This window comes from Meleagris gallopavo, chromosome 7, assembly GCF_000146605.3.
Source record: "Meleagris gallopavo isolate NT-WF06-2002-E0010 breed Aviagen turkey brand Nicholas breeding stock chromosome 7, Turkey_5.1, whole genome shotgun sequence".
NCBI classification, from domain to species: Eukaryota; Metazoa; Chordata; class Aves; order Galliformes; family Phasianidae; genus Meleagris; species Meleagris gallopavo.
The window spans coordinates 10,601,553-10,621,374 of NC_015017.2; the positions used below are offsets into that span (position 1 = coordinate 10,601,553).

At 40.2% G+C, this 19,822-nt stretch overlaps 1 protein-coding gene across 2 annotated transcripts in view; it reads left to right on the forward strand.

Annotated features, from left to right (window-relative positions):
• Positions 1-19,822, forward strand: part of LOC100548958 (SPATS2-like protein) — a 57,490-nt gene that overhangs the window by 12,774 nt on the left and 24,894 nt on the right. For both annotated transcript variants that reach the window (XM_010713417.3, XM_010713418.3), the window contains exon 2: positions 5,194-5,254. The gene's annotated coding sequence lies outside the window, so the exon portion shown is untranslated. The remainder of the gene's footprint in view (positions 1-5,193; positions 5,255-19,822) is intronic.

The following is a 19,822-nucleotide window of genomic DNA, read 5'->3' on the forward strand; positions in this document are numbered from 1 at the left end:
TTTTTAAACCATGCTATCTTGTGTTGGCTGGAACTGAGACCATGCCAGCTGTATCTCTGATTGCACTGCCTGCTTTCTGCTGTGAGAACCTTCAAGAGCAAGACCACACAACATTTATAGGTTTTCTTCCTTGTTCCAGCTGTTCTTCATTTACTGCAATTCCTGCCTGGATTGGATCAGTGCTGTATGTGGATCCTATCCTTTGCCCTACTGAGGTATTATTGTCATACTTATGTCGCTGGACAGAGATCTGGTGCAGGAGCTGGTCCAGTCCTAAAGCTTTTATTTTTTTGTTTCCCAATCCTAAAGTCAACAGATTCCTTTTGTTGTAAAATCTTTGGCAAATACGAGATAGAAGACAGTTTTACTCCTGGAGCTTGTGCTGTGTTATAACTGTATGCAAGTTTTGTTTTTGTAAGAAATACAGATTTTATGCATTAAGATGAATTGTCCTCAGCAGCTGGATCCTGCTGAGCATCTTTAAGACTGCATTCCCTGGTAGGAGCTAGAAACTCCAGTACACAAAATGAACCATCATGACAGCCAGTTTGACTTTGAGGAATGTTATTAAATGATAAAATACTGAGGTGCAAAGCAGCAATCTTGCAGTTGGGTTGAAGTGAAGCAGTGGCAGACAAGGAGCACCACTCACATCAGCTACATCAGAGCTGGCAGTCTTTGTTGAGCAAAAGGCTGGGACTAAACATCTTAAGACTTGGCCAATTGTGATGGATATCAAAGTTTGCTTTCCAGGTGCTAAACAATTGAGTGCTGGCAGTTAGGGAAGTATATTTGGCTCACGAGCTCAGGCCAAAACCTAAAACCAAAAAATGTCCAAAAAAATGTAATGCCAAAATTCTCAAGCAAATCTTGTTGTTTTTTTTTTTTTTTTTTTGTAACAGCAGACTGTAAATAACCTCTGTACTTGGTCACATCAGCATGTGGTGGAAGGTTCCCTGCCTTCTGTGGACTCGTTCCTCACACTGCATGTTCCTTCAGCACTGACCTTTGTCACTCTGCTGTACTTAACACCTTCTGACCTGCCTTTAGGATATTTACTCAGAATTGGAGGTGCTGAAGGTTGTATTTACTGTTAGGATCTAGAAGGCTCATAGGGCTGCAGTGGAATCAACTGAGTGCAGTGTTCAGTGTTTGAGCTCTCTTGTGTTGCAGGTGTGTTATGAAACCTCAGGCTGAGGGGACAGAACTAGGCATCAGAAGAGAAGTAATAGATTGGGTTTTTCTGTTTTTTTAATTTTTCAGAAGTGGAGAGAGCTGATCAAGGATAAAGACTCCTGTTCAGAGTGTTATATAGCTCGTAGACTTTTTGGGTCTGCTCTCTCGATCTATTAAGGTGCACATCTCTATGGACCACTGTTTTGGTCTACGTTGTATTAGTAATTGGTTCTGGTGTTCGTGTGTGCGATATGTCACATTAGTACTAGGATCAAGCAACTGTTAAAGAGTTCAGAGTTCAATGTGGAAGAGATTTAAGCGACTGATTTATTCGTATATTCTCCAAAGTTGTAAAACTGTGATGAGTGCTGATTCCTGCTGCTTTTCTTTTGGCTTATGTTTGGTTTTGCTGCTCTTACTCCTCACTGATATGAGGCCTGCGGGTCTGATATCTGAATATCTACTTCTTATTTCTTCCGTGGTTTCTTTATTTCTTTTCTCTGGCTTTATTTTTTTTTTTAAGGTTCTGAGGGGGTATTTAATGGCATTTCTTCCATACACATGGTCTTCATCAGCCATTGATTTGTTACCAAGGGATATGGGCCACTGTTCCTGAAGTGCCTGTTTCATCTGCAGAGTTACATCATTGTTTCCTACTTGATGATCGTCTTTTTTTTGTCTGAAAATACAAAATCACTTTAACCTACAAATACAAGAATCGACCTTTTCCTTTTGTTGAGAAATTGTCTTAAACATTTGCAGACTTCAAGCTACAGTATTTCACTTTTATATTATGAAAGAAAATAAGGTTCCTTTTAACTGTTGTACATTTACTCTTAATTTCCTTTTGTCTCCCTAGAGTCATTATTTCCCGCATAATGTTTTCTTTAATAATATGTCATGGAACACAGAATGAGGACAAAATGGTAGATCAGAAGATAGTGAATTATGGAGAGATGTCCCTTATAATTTCTTTTTCTTTTTTTCTTAAAGGTATTGCATCTCATTTGGTCAAACTTGATTTATATAATGTTTGGGAAGAAAGAACCTTTCCAACATCTGATAAAACATTGTTTTTTTTTTTTTTTGTAAATTTCACATGTCTTATGTAGCTGTCTTGGTTACTTTGTCTTTTTTATGGCACAGTAGTGCAAAACAAAGACTTTTGACTTCGATTTTTTGCTTGTGTTTCTTTGTCCTTTAAAATAGTCTTCAAAAGTAACAACCTTCAAAGTACAAGAAATACAATTCTAATTCAAATAATTTCATGCAGTGATCATATTTCATACCTGAGGCCACATTAACAGTGGACTTCTATGTTTATCTGTCACTTTAGTCACCAGTATTTTGTGAAGTTCACAAGGGTGGAAATTGTCAGAATTCACTGATCAGGGAAAAAAATCTGTGTATCTATATTTGAGATTGTAAATTTCCACTTGTTTGATTTCCAGATTTTAATTTTCCTCTGAAGTTGGAAAGGAATCTCTCCCACAACTTGGCTTGAGGGAGAACAAAACTGGCATTTAGCAGGGAGTGTGCTATGCTGGGGGAAAAAGAATAGCTAGGATTTCTTAGTACAATAATATGCATAATTTATCTTTTAAAATCCTAAAAATACCACCTGCAGACTACAGATGTTAGTGGAAGGAGATAGAGACCCATTCTTTTGCATAAGAAATGCAGTAACTACCAGACCTTTTACTGTCCAGTCTCAATTTAAGTGCTCACTGGACAAGAGAGATGCATGCAGTCTTGTTCTCGGCTCTTTCTTGTGTCTCTTTTTAAGGGAATAAAGGCTCAAGTCTTGTCTTTGTTTGCATCAAAGAACAAATTGCCAATAGGGCCCATAGGATGAGTATTCTGCCAAAAGCATGTGAGTTTTCTTCCTTCACCAGATTTCCTGCCCCTCCGTTTTCAGCTCTCAAATCTGTGCTTGCTGTGTAGATTTGACACCCAGAGCAGCTCTTTAACATCATGACATGTGTGAATACTTGTATTTCTTCAGTGAAGCATCACATTTTAAATTGCTCCATTCATCTCTTTTATTTTGAACGTAACTGTGACTCAGCAAGCCGTGCAGTAATATGTGTTTAGATTGCAGTGAACTTTAGGACCTAAGCTGTCAGAGCCTTTGTTCTGGGGGGTTTTGCTGGGTGAAGTGCTTCAGGAAACACCTGGCTCTTCCAGAAGCAACTAAGAACTTTCTACACTGCTTTAAAATAAAACCTGTGATCCTGATAGGACTTCCTTGCTTTGCTATAATCTTTGGGAAAATGTGATTACAAAATGCTTAAACAGAAACAGTCACATATCTTCTAATGCAGAAGGAAGAACTCAATTTGCAAAGGGAAACCATTTGTACTGGCTTAGGAGAGGCTGGTTTCAATGACTGTATATTCAGAACTGTGATGTGAAAATTCCGGGGTTAGGCTGGGGCTGCTGAACAGATCTTATTCCTGAGCAAACAAGGACCAGTGTGCCTTAAGTGGCAACTAGGAATAACATCCTGCACACGTTGTTGGGTTTGCAGGCTGACTTCTCTTTGCTGCAGAAAAGAGGACAAAATGTAGCTATTAATTCTGTTCCTTTATTTTTTCCCCACCAATGAAACGAGGAAATCAGAGTCTATCCATCAGCATATGGGCATGCAGCTGTCTATGTAACTGTATGTTTTTAACTTTAGGAGAGAATTACTCTAAAATTTCTATGGAAATCAGCAAAGGCCTTGTCCTGCAGGTGAAGTGCTGGTGTCGCTCTTTGAGTTTCCCTTTGTTTCACAGAATCACAGAATTGTAGGGGTTGGAAGGGACCTCTAGAGATCATCGAGACCAACCCCCCTGCCAAAGCAGGTTCCCTACACCAGGTTGCACAGGTAGGCGTCCAGGTGAGACTTGAATATCTCTAGAGAAGGAGACTCCACAACCTCCCTGGGCAGCCTGTTCCAGTGCTCCGTCACCCTCACCGTGAAGAAGTTCTTACGCACATTCGTACGAAACTTCCTGTGCTGCAGCTTATGTCCGTTTCCCCTCGTCCTGTCTCCACGTACCACTGAAAAGAGACTGGCCTCACCACTATGGCCGCCACACCTCAGATATTTATAAACCTGGATCAGGTCCCCTCTCAGTCTTCTTTTCTCAAGGCTAAACAGACCCAGTTCACTTAGCCTTTCTTCATAGGGGAGATGCTCCAGGCCCTTCACCATCTTTGTGGCCCTCCGCTGGACTCTTCCCAAGAGATCCCTGTCTTTTTTGTACCGGGGAGCCCAGAACTGGACACAGTACTCCAGATGAGGCCTTACCAGGGCAGAGTAGAGGGGGAGGATCACCTCCCTCGACCTGCTGGACATGCTCTTCGTAATGCACCCCAGAATGCCATTGGCCTTTTTGGCCACGAGGGCACACTGCTGGCTCATGGCCAACCTGTCGTCCACCAGGATGCCCAGGTCCCTCTCTGCAGAGCTCCTCTCCAGCTGCTCATCCCCCAGATTTTCAGTTCACTCAGTGCTCTTGAGTTAATGATGTTGCTTATTAGAAGATGGTCACACTGAAACTATGCTGGTGTTGTTTAGAGAGATTGAATTAGTGACTCCTGAATTACTTTGTTGCACCTACAGCCCTCTTGCTTCTCTAGGTAGAACAGTTTGCATTATCCAAAGTTTATCTTTATTTACAGCTCAGATACTTGAATGTAAGGTACTACTCTAGTGTGCTGACTAGATTGAATTTAAAATATGAAACTGTTCTGTGAAAATGGGTATCCTTCATCCATTTGCTGCTGTCAACGTGTGTGGGTGCTGACAGATGCCCATACCAGTATTTACAGGGTTTATCTTCACTGCCATACAAGCTTAGGTAGTTGCCTAAGACTTGTTATTAAATCCGTTCTTGACTACACATGCAATACTCTCACTTAAAACAAATCTGTTCTAAGAAATCACCCCCTGTAAGGAGAGATCACTAAAGTAAGCAAAAATTGAGTTAGTTGGTAAGTTTCTTTATCTTCCATCTGTCTTTGCAGGAGATACAGACCACTGGAGAAGACAGAAAAACAAAAACAGAAACTGGAGACATTCACAGTGGTAAGATATCTTTCATATTTCTCTTTGCAAATCATCGTGACTGAGCTTACCTAGTCACATGCCAGAAACTCCTGTCACACTTTCAATCTATCCTTTACAGCTAGGTTCATCAACTTTCTTGACCTGTTCTACTAAAGCTGATCATAGAGGAATATGCCACATACCATAGCAATGACAGAATAAGAAACAAAAAGGAGAAACAAAGACAAATGCAACAACTGGGAAACATATTTTAATTCCTTCCTTTGTAGCTTTGACTTGTTACAATGATACAGATTAGTGGCAAAGTGTGCTCACGTTTGCACGTTTATGTGATGAGTAACAAATATAAAGTTTATTTATTCATAGATTCTATCAGTTCAGAAATAACAAGCCAGGAACTTTAGGGATTACTCTCACCATGGAAATGCAGACTATTTAAACATCACAGAAGATGCTTTTGTTCCTATTTTGTTTGTGGACCCTATCTTTCACCTCTTCAGTTAAATTTCTTTCCTTTGGCTTCTCTCTGTGTGTCACTAAGTTAATAATCTCTTAGTATAATTAATGCCCCACTGCTTCTTCTCATCCTTTTGTATTTCAATTCGTATTTGGAAATAATCTCTCACTTAATACTGTCCAAGATCATGTTCAGAGGGTGGTGAGAAAAAGACAGCTTCATAGATATAGGAAAAAAAAAAGGGGGGGGGGGGAGGGGGACGGAAGGAGTGGTGTAGGAGTGGAGAAATTGAGACTCTGTGATTGCCTCAGTTCAGAGATAGCCTGAACCCAATACATTTTGACACTTGTTTTGAAGAAAACACTTCGTTTAAAGGTATCAGGTGATTCCTTCTGTTACTGTGTTAGAAAGGAATCAGTTTGTCTCTGTCCAGCATATTATGAAAGCATAAGCTGCAGTTCTGAGCCTGATAAGTGGGCTAGCCACCTTGCCTTTCTGTTCATCAAATGTCCTCAAGGTTCTCCAGTTTACTTGCAACCTAGGACATCTGGATTGTGTTCCTAATCAATAACTTACTGAGAAATCTTCAGTGAGTCACTTAATAGGTGACTCATTTTTTATATTAGTAAATTAGTTTAATTTTTATATTAGTAAAATACATAACAATACTATTCTTCTGCACTTGAGCATAGATGTTGGGAGCATAAATAGATCTTGTACTGAGCTTTGTGAAATGCTCAGATGTTATTATAAAAGGCAGAAGGAGGACTCATTTGCACGTCCTTACGTGTCCTGCATGTAACATATTTCTGCAGTACTTCTCCTTTCTTAAGAATTTCTTTTTAACTTTTTCTAATGCATTTTTTACATGACAAAATGCCAAAGCATTTGGTGATGGAAGGCTTAGAGGGAGTTGCTGAATAGGTTGTCTTTTAGTTAATCATTTAGCATTTCAAATGTGGTAGCTGTGAGTAGTGTGACTTCCTCAAAGGAAGGAAGATAGATATGGGTGCTCAAAGTTGTTCCCACACATCTGCTGATCCTGAGAGTGGCCAAGTATGTCTGAAATATTGCTTGCCTGACTACTTACTACAACTAAGTGAATCATTGGGTCAGGTCCTGACCAGACCTTGAACTGCCAGAAACAGATGACCTGTCTAGAGAACTGGATACCTTGGAAGCATTTTTCCCCATGTCTGAAATGTTACACAACACAGGAATTTCTCAGAAGAACAGAGCTGGCTTTCAGTGATTTCAATTAAAGATGGTAATTTCTCAGCTGTGCTTGGCGTTTCACATCAGAATAACGGTCTGTGGCTCTGAAAATAGGAAGTTGTTGCTGGAAAGCCACTGGAGAGGCAGAGGTAAGGAGGTCAGTATATCCCTCAGACTAGTAGAGAGCTGGTTTTCTAGCTCTGAGAAACCTCCAGGTCTGTATTAAAAGGCGGCAGGTGTGTGCAGATCTTTCTTCTAGAAGGCCAACACTTCTAATCAATTCTGAAAATGTTTTCCTATAGTTTCTTTCTACCTCAATACCCATCAGTAAACTAATTTAGTAAAAATACTCTTTATCTATTTATATAGCTTAGCTACTTGGATTTAAAGTGCCATATAAGTAAGTATAGAAATGATGGAATCTTGCAGACACTGAATACTGGCAGCAGGTTTTACATCAGAAACCAAGAAGTGTATAGTACAGTAACCTGGCATGGGTTTTCTGTATGACTTGCTGTAGGTTCACGCTGTACAGCAGCCAAGCACTCAGAGTGGCTCAGTGTCTCTTCCACCCCAAACTGTTGGGACAGAGCGCAAAAATAAGAAGGATGAAAGTGAGAAGATTCATGGTTTGAGATAAAAATGGTATAACAGATGAAGGAAGGTTAGGAGATGGAGGGGAAATAACACAAGGAAAGCAAAGGGAATTGGCTCACCACTTTCCACATGCAGAAAGTTGACCCAGCTTGTCCCTGAATAACAGCAACCTTGTAAACAACAACAAAAAAGCTTCTGCCCCTGTTTTTATTGCTAAGCTTGATAGTGGATAGCATGAAATTATCCCTTCAACCAGTCCGGGTCAGCTGTTCCAGCCCACCCCTTCCAACCTCTTGCCTATCCGCAGCCTGTTTGCCATGAGGACAGTGTGCGTGAGGAGGAAGAGAGAGCCTTGACACGGTACAGGCGCTGCTCAATGATAGCCAAAACACTGATGTGTTATCAGCACTATTGCAGCTGCAGATCCAAAGTGCAGCACTGTTAAGAAAGTTGACCCCATCCCAGTGAAACTCAGTACACTTTTTAATGGAATGTAGTCCTAAACAATTACCCAAAGAACAAAAATCCTGTTGTAAGGTGTCCAGAAAAGAATTCTCTTGATTAAAATTATCTTCTATCTACAGATGTGAAATTTCATGTTAATATCATGAAAACTTCTGAAACAGTTCAAAAAGTGTGTACTTAGTTCATCTTTCTCTGAAGAATGTTTGAAAACTTTTATTTAAATTTCATGAAGTTCAGGAGTGCTTAAGAACTCTTCTGAATTGATTCTGCATATTTGACTTGACTGTTCTGGTGTTCTGCAAGAGCAGTTCTGAAGAAAGTTTTGGTGTTTGTACTGAGCAAGAGGTCTCAGATACAGGTAGTTATGGAATTGCCCTCAGGTAGATCTTGGCACTGCCTGTAGGAATATGTAATTTTCTGCCTTAAAATAACTTTTCAAGTTTTCTGAGATCATAATGATGCTAGACATAAAATGCTTTCAAAATTAACATGTTGAGAGTTAGAACTATGTAATTATCCCAGGAAAATGCAAAAGAAAAAATCTGAAGAATGGAATCTTTATTCAATTCTGATGGAAAAATTTAAGTGAATCACTTTACTGTCAGTAGCCCTGTTCTTCCCTGCAACCTGTTATTTTTGATCTCATACGCTGTTGTCAAAAATAACAAGTAGCTGTTTGATGCAAACAGCTCAAGCAGTACTTCAGATCGGACTCTGAGACTGAAAACAAGTTGAGTGTTCACAGTATTTTCTGAGAAAATCATAAGGGTTAAAGGAGACTGTGTTACTGAAAGCCCTTTATTCCACTTCTGGTAAAATTAAGATAGATGAGCATTTGCTACAGATGGTGAAAAACATCACAAAATCATAGAATTATAGAATGGCTTAGGTTGAAGATCGTCTAGTTCCTACCACCCAGCCATAGCCAGGGTTGACAACCAGTAGATGAGGCTGCCAAGGGCCATATCCACCTGGCCTTGAATGCCTCCAGCAATGGGGCATCCACAGCCTCTCTGGGCTACCCATTCTAGCACCTTACTACTCACTGAGAAAAAATTTCTTCTTAATATCTAACCTGAATCTCCCCTCTTTTAGTTTAAAACCGTTCCCCCTTGTCCTATTGCTATCAGACCATGTAAAAAGTCCGTTCTCCTCCTGCTTGTAATTCGTTTTCAAGTACTTGAAGGCCACAATGAAGTCTCCCTGGAGCTTTTTGTTCTCCAAGCTAAACAAGCTCAAATCCCTCAACCTTTCTTCATAGGAGATGCGCTCCAGGCTATGTCAGAGGCCTTGCACAAGTCCAGGTAGGTGACAGTAGTTGTCCTTCCTTTTTCCAATTTTCCACCAGTGTCATCACTCCATCATAGAAGGCCACCAGATTGGTCAGGCAGGATCTGCCCTTTGTAAAGCTGTGCTGGCTGTCTCTGATTACCTCCATATCTCACATGTACCATAAGATCTCCAGGAGGATTTGCTCCATGGTCTTCAAAGGCAAAGATGTGAGGCTCTCTGGCCTGTAGTTCCCTGGGTCTTCCTTTTTCCCTTTCTTGAAAATGGAAGTGATGTTTCCCTTTTTTCAGTCACTGGGGACTAGCACTGGGCAAATGTATGTGATATGTCTGAATGTAAAAGTTGAAGGTGGGCATCATAATTCTCTTAGTGGATTTTTCACTCAAAAGAGAAATGTAGCATTGTAAGGTTTGGGCAGTTACACAGTAAGCACACAACACAGTGAATCTTCAGTATTTCCTTAAAAGCTGCTATACGATTGTTCTCGGCTTTTCAGTTGAAATGCTGATATGAATGAAAGTTTCTATGAATGCTTGGGAAAAGTGAACATATTCTTAAAAAAAAACAGCCTGCAGGGAAGACAAAGCAGGACTGCTTTTCTCCAGTATGTTCTGAAAATACCCATGCTAGAGATGATAGTTTCTTGTGGGGCAGAGGTAGCTTGTATTTTTTGTTCAATCTTCAGAGGTCGTGCTCTGAGTATGTTGGAAGAATTCTTAGGACAAAAACTTTCTCTGAGGGCACTGAGATGGAGTCTGTGTTCTGCAAGAATTGACCAAAGCTGTGACTTATGCCCTGTTCAAAAGCAGGATTGTACATGGGGATAAGGTGGTAAAAGGCTTACTGTATTTCTCTTCTGACAGTGTAGTTCAGACAATCAAAAAGGAGCCAAAGCATTCCCTATTTGCTGTGCTCAGATTGTGAACAAGATGGTTAGACTCTCTGGTCTCAGCTAACGGCCAGAACTATCAAGAAAAATAGTGATGGATACAATTGGAGTATCTGGTATGTCAACATTATTGGGAGTTCTGTGTTTCTAGGGAAGACATCTGGTCTTCCTGGAAGAGCTGGTCTTCTCTTCCTGTGTAAGCTGCTTCTCGTATGTGTCTCATTTTCCTTTTTGGGGAGGAGTCCAAATATTGAGTTACTATGGAGTCAGCACTCTCTACCCAATTCCTTGGTTCTGTGGATGCCAGCAGTAGAGCTCTGTTAACCACAGAATCTAATAGCAGGTAATTCCTGTTGCCTGCAAGGCCAGCCCTGCTCATTTTGGTGTGGCTAAACCAGAGGTTTTAGTTCTGACTGCTTGGTTTGTTTACAGTAAGAGGCCAGTCTGAATGATGAGCATGACTGCTCTTTGTAAATGAAGATGCCTGCCTTATGCAAGACTTCATGAAAGTGTATATTGTCAGCCATTTTAAAACAAAAACTCTTCAGGAGTCACCTTTGCCATTTTTTGAGGAAACTCCAGGGGAACGAAGGAAAGGCATAACTGATACAAGGCCTTACTTGACAATAAGCACTGTCATTGGCTATTCTCTGGGTGCATAAACCACAGTAATTTCCTACTTTGATATGATGAACTTCTGTCATCTTAAGTTTTACTGTGATATCAGCTGTGTGGGGAGGGATAACTGGCTCATGGGGAATTCAAATGGCTTTTTTGGAGAAGCTTTGTTCAGCAGATGTTTCTGAGAAATGTTCCAGTTGTGATGAAGTAATGCTTTTTTCCAACAAAAGCCCCATTTGATTGGAAAATTCCCAGCCAACTCAATTTATTGTATGTCAGTTCTTACTGCTTACAGAATAGTTAAAGCAAGCTGAGAAGCTGAAAATTCAGCTTGCTTAGTGAATTAACTGTGATCTGTCACCATTTCTCTGACAGTGCCTACTTGCAGTATATAGGAGGTTGTAAGTTCTATTGTAGCATTGATAATTAACAGCAATGGCAACAGAGATGAAGGAGATTGGGCACACTTTCCTGTGTGGTGCTCATCTGAAGTGTGCTGATACATGTTTGCTCAAGCAATTTGGGTATGGTGCCCGTCAGTACACTGACAGTTCCAACAGATAGGGCACAGCTGGGAACTGCAAGTAGTAACTTAACTGGATGATTTTGAATGCTCGATCCCACAGAGCAAATGTGTTACTTTACCAATGTCTCTTAACTATTCCTTTGCAGAAGTTCTAGACAGATGCAAAGTAAAGGTCTGTCTGATGTTATTAGTCCATCAGGATTGTCTCTGGCCAATTTAGAAGTCTGTACGGTTTTTTTACTTCAATGTTTTTTTTAAAGCCTCCTCTGAATCAGGGCCTTAGTCTGTGCATGTCAGGCAGGACCTCATATGACACTGACCTTGAGATGCAGAGAAGTTCTCTGACTGTCTCTGGTCATCAGGGGAGACTGTTTAAGGTGCCTTGGCTTCTTTTTACCGATACTCAGTCTGCATTCACGGACTTTTACGTTAATTTTGTTATGTCTGTGAGCAATAATACCTGAGTATTATTGGTTTCAACTGGAAAGAATAACTGGTTTCTTTTTTTCTTTCTTTAAAAAAAAATGCACTTCAAGGTCCAGTACACTGTAATAGCCACTTATTTATTGTACAGTAGCAAGTAGATGAAGGGCCTGTTTAAACACTAAGTAATTATAGGTTGGATTATTTAATGCTTCTGTTGTTGTTGTTGTTTCCAGGAATACCTTTTGCTTTCCTTTTGATAGGAAATCAAGATTTTCCTTGAGGGCAGGAAAGTGAGAGAGGAGAAGCAAGCTGTCTCTAAGTCTAGGAACAGCAAAATCCGGGTGGTATTGCTGCCAGTATAGGGTGTGACTGTGGGTACTGTAAACAGGGGAACACTGCTGGGTCTGCATCTGATTTCATGTAGGCATCAAGTCACTGTAGTAGAGAAATTTATAAGGATTTTTTAGTATTTCTTGTATGTACAAATCTCTGTGTACACAATTTAATTTAAAATAGTGTTTAAGAGAAAACTTGCATCTTCTTCGGAGGGCCTGTGTGGTACAAAAATGAAAGGCTGCATTTAATTTCAGGATTCAATCTTGCAAGATTCAGACAGCTCTGACACATTTAGGTTAAATAAGTACTTACCTTCAAGCATATGCATAATTTCAAAAGTTTGCATACACTTTAAACATTTGTCACCCAACACCTAACTGCATTTCTTTAGGACTTTCTTGCCTCCCTTTGAGTATCTGGCTTTATCTGAATTCATCGAAACATTAGGGAGTACTTTCAGAGCTCTTCTAAAGTTCGTTCTTTCCCAGACCTCACTGTAAACGTGCTGGCTGTCATCATGCTTCCTTGCATGCTCAGCCAGTGCAGCTCCAGCAACTGTATCCAAAGCACTCTGCCCAGAAGATCTTTCTCTGAGCATGAGCTCTACTGTGCTGTCCTGTATTTGCTGTGCAAGCAGTGGATGGAAGTCTACATAAATCCTTGAATTTAAAGAATGTGTTTGAGCATCAGCCCTGCATGTTTAGTAATGGTGAACTGGCTCTTCAGAGATATCTGAACTGGAGAGAGGAAAGAGCATGAACTTAGAATTCTTAGTAGAAACAAAGCTGAAAGGTGAGTAGCTCTGGGACTTCTTTTGAACTTAGAATCTATTTGAAGTTGACAGTAGTTTACTCTAATGATCACACTACACAGGTTAGCGTAGATGTGGAAGCTTCTTAGCATTCACATTTGTTCCTCTGTTTGTACTGTTTAAACAAACGTTTGTTACTGAGGAAAAGTACTCTACTATGTTTGATACTCCGATGTTATCATTCTAGCAGTTCACATTTGGGCAACCACAGATGCAAAGCAGCTAACACTATCTCTTGGAAAGTCATTCTGAGCTGAAATATGAGCTGACGTAAACAACTTCCTATGATTCAAGTACCTGGCAAGAATGACTTAGGTAATACGCAGTTTGCAAGGACTAAAATGGTCCTTTTGGGAGGATAGGGATTGCAGGAGGTTCATGTCAATGTAGAGTTCAAGGAGATCATATTTTACAACTTTGCTTTTTCAGTATATTTGGCAAGATTTATTCAGGCATTGAGGAAGAGCAAGGCTGTAACGTTTGTTTTGGCGAGTATTGCTGTGGAAAGTGAGTTTTCTCAATCTGAAATTCTCTTTCCAGATTTCCCCACCCCTCTACCATGAATATCAGAGAGGAACATTTTACTGGCCATGTAGTTATATCCAGATAAAACTAGACTTGTCTCTGCTAGTGAGATGCATGTAATAAGCCCAGGAATTTTAGACGTGTTCAGTTTATGCTGGATCAGAGAGTTGCTTTTCAGATGCTCCTCTAGGATGCCAGCTAGGCTTTAGGCCCTCAGCAGTGTTAAAGCACCACAGGGGTGTGATAAATTCACCACTGCTGTGGGACAAGAAGGGAATGGAGTCCCTTGGTACAGTCCCTGCAGCAGGGAGCTGTAGGAGCCAAGCATCCTGCATCCTCCTGAGCAGTCATGGCAGTTGTGCTGCTGATGAGTGATGCTTAGATTCTTTCCTTTGAAGCCCTGGAGTGGGGGAAAGCCTTTGCTGGCTCTTGACTGGTGCTAGGAAACCAATAGGTAGGTTTGAGAAGAAGATGAAAAATACGTAAAGTAATTCCTTTTCCCCTCTTAACATATGATCGAGGAGTTTTAGCACAAAGCACACTTCTAGTGTTGCTGCAGACTGATTTGGAACAGGCACTAGATCTTCAATACCTGTAGGCAGGTAGCATTCTTCTATCACTGGATTGCTGGATGAGTTGTCACAGTCTCTTCCATTTGAGCTGTTTCCCTTTGTTTAAATATTTATCTGAGGTACTTACAGAACAGGAATCGTTCTTTCAGAAGTTCTGATTTCAGTGAATTGGTGATTCCCTGCTTTGAAACAAAAATTTGGTGAGTGATGTCCCAGCTTACTGTATTCCAACATTTTTAGTATTTATTTTTTGTTTGTAGTTTAGTGTAACCTACTGGTCAGCGTTTTCTTAGGTTACAGAGTGGTGTCAGAAAAGAAGGCTAATGGAAGCTCTGCTACCTCAGTTTTGAACTACAACTTCATTCCACCACCACACATCCTTGGTAGTGTAAACCTGATGATGGTTGAGGTCAAATCAGATCACATACCTCAGCTAGGGCACTAAACCAAGTGAGTAAGACGTCCAAATATGTGATGGTATGTGTACTGTCAAGAGTCAAAGGAGAAAACTCAGCTTCAGATTCCTGGCACTCTGCTTCAAATGGCATACAGTCACACAGCCTTAGTGAAGGGCCAGGAGGGTGGGAGAAGTTTGTTCCAAAGTCGCTTGGCTGTTCACAAGATACAAAGCTGATCATGGCTTTCACATTATGTACATACCTTTCCACAGAACGGTGTGGTATTGTGTAATAAGACTCCATTCCAGAAATCAATGTTTTTTTAAAATCTGAATTCCCAGTTTTTTCTTCAATAGTGCTGAATGTATTTTTTGATGATTCCAGGTGTTTAGAATTTATTTGTTAATTAATTGTGCTTATTATTTTACTTGATGAATTAATCATACTTTAAAGTTAAATAAATTAGAAGCATTATATTGTATTCATTGTTTCCATACGCTACTGAGCTAACATGGCTTCTTAGAAGAACAGTCAAAATGAACTAAACTTCTGGTGTCTGCTGTTTAGCAAAGACTTGTTTAATTTTTCTGTAGTAGAATATTTTATGAGTTTGAACATCCCTTCTTCCTCGCTGCCTTGTCTGAACTACAATAAGAAGCGAGAGATCAGCCATGTATCTTTATATCTGTTTTTGCCAGCAGTGCAACATAATCTCATTTTTATTATTATTATTGATAGCATTAGAACTACCGTGATTTAATTTGAAAGCAATTTAAGTCACGTTTGTCAAGTGACAGAGTAGGAAAAGTGAATGTGATGAGAACTTTGTAGGTCTACGGACTTGTTATACTCACCCACCATGCAAAGAGATTTGGATCAAGAGCTTGTTACCACTCCCCGAATAGTTGGCTGCCATCCTCTGGTCTGGGTGAGAGGTTGTAACAGGGCACAGAAAACAATCAGGCTGATTGAGTATTTGTTGTGTACTTTTTAACGCACAGATATAAAATGTGAGGTAACAAATCAAACATCTTTGGATTGATGAAAGGCATGTGTCCATCAGGAAAGAGCAGTGTTCATATCTCACGAATGTGAATAGTTGTTTATTCCTGTGTTTGGTACAGGAGATGACTATAGGTGTAAATGTAAAAGCTTATGTGTGTAGCTATAAAATATATGTATGTGCCATTAGAAGAAAAAAACAGTTCTATTCCAGTTACAGGGTAGCTAGATAGGGAAGGCTAGTGTCAACTGATGATTCTAGCAGGTAATTTAATTTATTTCAATTACCTTTTCTAGGAATGCATATGTGCCTGTCTCTCCTATCTCTCAGCAGTTAGAGAATATCTTCTTTATACTAGTACACATCTGTTGCAGCATGGATACATTGCTATGCACAGGAATTTCATGTGTCCTCTTCTGTAGCCTGATTCTCCATCCCTATAATTTGCTGTATCTAATGCAAAATGCTGACCTTTTGTCAATGTTTTGATTCAGCTATCTCATAGGGCAGAGCTTTTATTTGTTTCATTACAAAAATGATAAGAACAGAGGCCAACATTTTGCAATGCATGGAAGAGATAAATTTAGAATTGAGCCTGGGTATCAATAAAAAGAAAAATATCTTCTGGTTGGTATTCTAGAGCATAGTAACCCATACAGTCCATACACTAGACTAAATTTCTTGAATGAATTACTCAGAAGCACAAGAAAAGATGAGCAAAATGTTACCACTTACCATTTTTCTTTCCTGTTATCGCAAATGCAGACATCTATTTTACAGCTGTCTGAATTCAGCTGTTCTCTTGAATTTTCTGCTCTCATGAGCCAGAGGCTGTAAGAACCACTTTGACTGATTTTGCTGTGGTATCGTGTTGTCTGCACTGTATTTACACCCAAACAGAATATTAGATGTTTAAAGACTGATCCTAAAGGTACCACAGTTTCTTAAGCTGCTTTTTCTCTTTTTTTTTTTATTTTTTTAGAGAAAAATCATTTCTGTTGAGCAGATGCAAGATGGTTTTAATGACCTAAATATAAGCAGCTGGTTTAGATATTTTCAGCTCAAGATACATTTTACAAAGTTAGCAGATTCTAACATCTACATTATCTCTGGGATGGCAGCTCTAATTTTAATGATCATGTGGTATCAGTCACAACGCATTAGTTGCAGCTAGTGCAGTGCTAGTGCAGGATGCTAAGCTGTTGGAACAGGTCTAGAGGAGGGCCACAAAGATGATCAAAATGCTGGAGTACCTCTCCTACAAAGAAAGGTTGAGGAATTTGGGCTTGTTTAGCTTGGAACAGAGAAGGCTCCAGGGAGACTTAATTGCAACCTTCCAGTACTTGAAGGGAGCTTATAAGTGGGAGGGGGACCAACTTTTTACACTGTCTGATAGTGATAGGACAAGAGGAAATGGCTTTAAATTAAAGGAGGGGAGATTTAGGTTAGATATTAGGAAGAATTTTTTCCTCAATGAATGGTAAGGCAGTGGGACAGGTTGTCCAGAGAGTCTGAGGATGCCCCATTGCTGGAGGCATTTAAGGCTAGATTGGATGGGTCAACCCTACCCAGGGGAAGCTGGAACTAGATGGTCTTTAAGGTTCCCTCCAACCTAAGCCATTCTATGATAGGATAGGCTCAGCACTCAAAGACTGTCCAGCAAGGTCAGTGTGGTAGGCCACAGGTCTTGCTAATCTTTAACCATTCTGTTGTGACAACAGTTGGATCCCAGTGTTGCTTTGATGTCTACTTAGAACCATTCCTGCCTTTGGAACAAATCTGGGAAAGACAGGAGACAGAGTTCTAAGGAAGCCAACCCAGGCATGAAGGAATCGTAGAATGATAGAACCTTTTGAGTTGGAATGACCCCTTAAAGGTTGTCTAGTTCAACTCCCCTGCAATGAACAGGGACATTTACAGCTAGATCAGGTTGCTCTGAGCCTCATCCAGTCTGACTTTGAATGTCTTCAAGGACAGAGCTTCCATCTTGTCTCCGGGCAACCTACTCCAGTGCCTCACCAGCCTTATTGTTTAAAAACAAACAAAACAAAAAACCCCTTCTTTATATCCAATCTAAATCTCCCCTCTTTTAGTTTGAAACCATTTCCTCTTGCCCTGTCATAACAAACTATGCTGGAAAATCTGTCCCCTTTGTTCTTACAGCCCCCCTTTAGATCCTGAAAGGCTGCTCTAAGGTCTTGCCAGAGCCTTCTGTTCTCCAGGCAGAACAGCCTCTCTCAGCCTGTCCTTGTAGGGAAGCTGTTCCATCCTTTGGATCATTTTTGTGGCCTTCCTCTGGACATGCTGTAATGGGTCCACATCTCTCCTGTACTGAGGACTCCATGTCTGAATGCAGTACTCCAGATGACGTCTCACCAGCGAAAGCAGAGGAGCAGGATCACCTTCCTCGTCCTGCTGATCATGCTTCTTTCGTCCCATCCCAGGATATGATTGACTTACTGGGCTGTGGAGGCACATTGCTGGCTCCTGTCCAGCTTGCCATCCATCAGTACGCCCAGGTCCTTCTTGGCAAGACTTATGTTGATAGTGGGGATTGCCATGACCCAGGTGGCATGACCTTTCACTCATGAGGTTCACCTGGGCTTATTTATTGTCGGAGCCTGTGTAGGTCTCCCTGAGTGACATCTCATCCTTCTGGTGTGTCAGCAGTACCACACAGTTTGGTGTCATCCACAGAGTTGCTTAGGGTGCACTATCCTACTATCTGTGTCATTGATGAAGATACTAAAGGTTCCAGGTTCCAGAACTGAACCTTGAAGAACACCGCTTGTCACTGATATCCATTCAGACATTGAGCCATTGACCACCATTCTCATGGTGCAATCTCACAACCGATTCCTTGTCCATCAAACAGTTCACCAATCAAATCCATAGCTTTCCAGTACCATTCTCACCTCTGTGTTTTTCCTCATTACAGCAGACAGGTCCATGGATTTTTATGGTGTTAAATGATGTAATTGAGTTCCTGATACATCTTTGCATACTTTCTAAACTTTAATATCTTGCTACCTAGCAAACAATTTATATGGCTGTTGTATCTTTGAGACATCTGTTCCTTTCTCAGACTGTCATGTCAGTTGTCTCAGAAATCCTCAGGGAGGAGGTGATAAACAGTGGGGGAGCACAAACCTGTTTTCTCTTGGAATCCAGATGTACATGTGGAATCAGTGAGACGTCTTATTTCCTGCATCCTGTTTACAGCTCTGAAGCCAGTGGATTTCAGGCAGTGTGGTACTGTCAGGAAATCAGGCTGCCTTAGCTGAGCATAAGGGAGAACTGCTGCATTCTGTAGTTGAGGCGAGCACGACCTCTGCAGTGTCTGTGCACTTATGTATCTAAGGACAGGATACTAAAGTCCTCAGAAAACAAATTTATCCAAATACGTAAGCAGCCTGAAGTAGCTAAACTAAACTCCTGTAAAACAAGAAATGCAAAATGAATGCGTAGTCTGTTTCTTTGTACAGCCTTTAGGAAGGCTGAAAACAGTACTGGAAAAATATCAGCTCTGTGTTAATTATGCTTTGTTCTTTTTTCTAAGTATCTTCGCTTTGAGTAGCACAGAAAGCTAAAAGCTACCAGGAACGCACTTGTTAATATGTTCTAGATGCTCTTGATATATTTATATTTATTTTTTAACTATTCAGTTTATCTTTAGAAACTAGACTATAGAAAATAGAAAATCATACCTGTTGCTGGTTTCAAGCTAGTACAAGCAAGTACTCAAATCTCAGTAGTGTTTCCTGTAGTTTTGGCGCAACAGTGGCATAGCTTTTGGCACTACTAAGGACACACCTTTGATGTGGTAAGAGTTTTTTTTATCTTCTACTATTTAAATAATCCAAATTTAAAAACAACTACAACAACAACAAAAAAACAGTAATTCCTTTCTGAAATACTTGGACTGGCATTTTACTTTCTTTCACTTTTGCTAATCTTTCTTAAATTTAAAAATGCATTTGAACAGCGTGCTTATCCCAGCATTCATCTGCCAAGCTCAAATAGCACCTATGTAATAAAGTCAGACAAAGTCAAATGAAGAATGAAGGCTATGTGTCTCTGACTGTGTTGGTTTTGTCTTTACCAAGGGCATGGGGAAGTCTGCAGACAAGCCAGTGTAATATAGCACATGTGGGATAGATAGGGATCCCACTTAAAAATGAGATGTAATTTTGTAGAGGAAGTAGGAGTGCAGAAGATGAAAGCATACCACAGGCTGCCACAATCTCATTAGATACACTTGCAATTACATCTTTTTTGAAGTTGGTTCTAAAATTGTGATTGCTTGGTTCTACTTGTGCTGTATATGTCAGCTTTCTAGATCTGCAATGTTTTAACTGAACTACTTGGAAACAAGTAAATGATCCTTTAGTTTAAAAAAAAAAAAATCTACATTCTAGCATTGATAGACTTCACAATTTTGTCCCTTAAAAATGT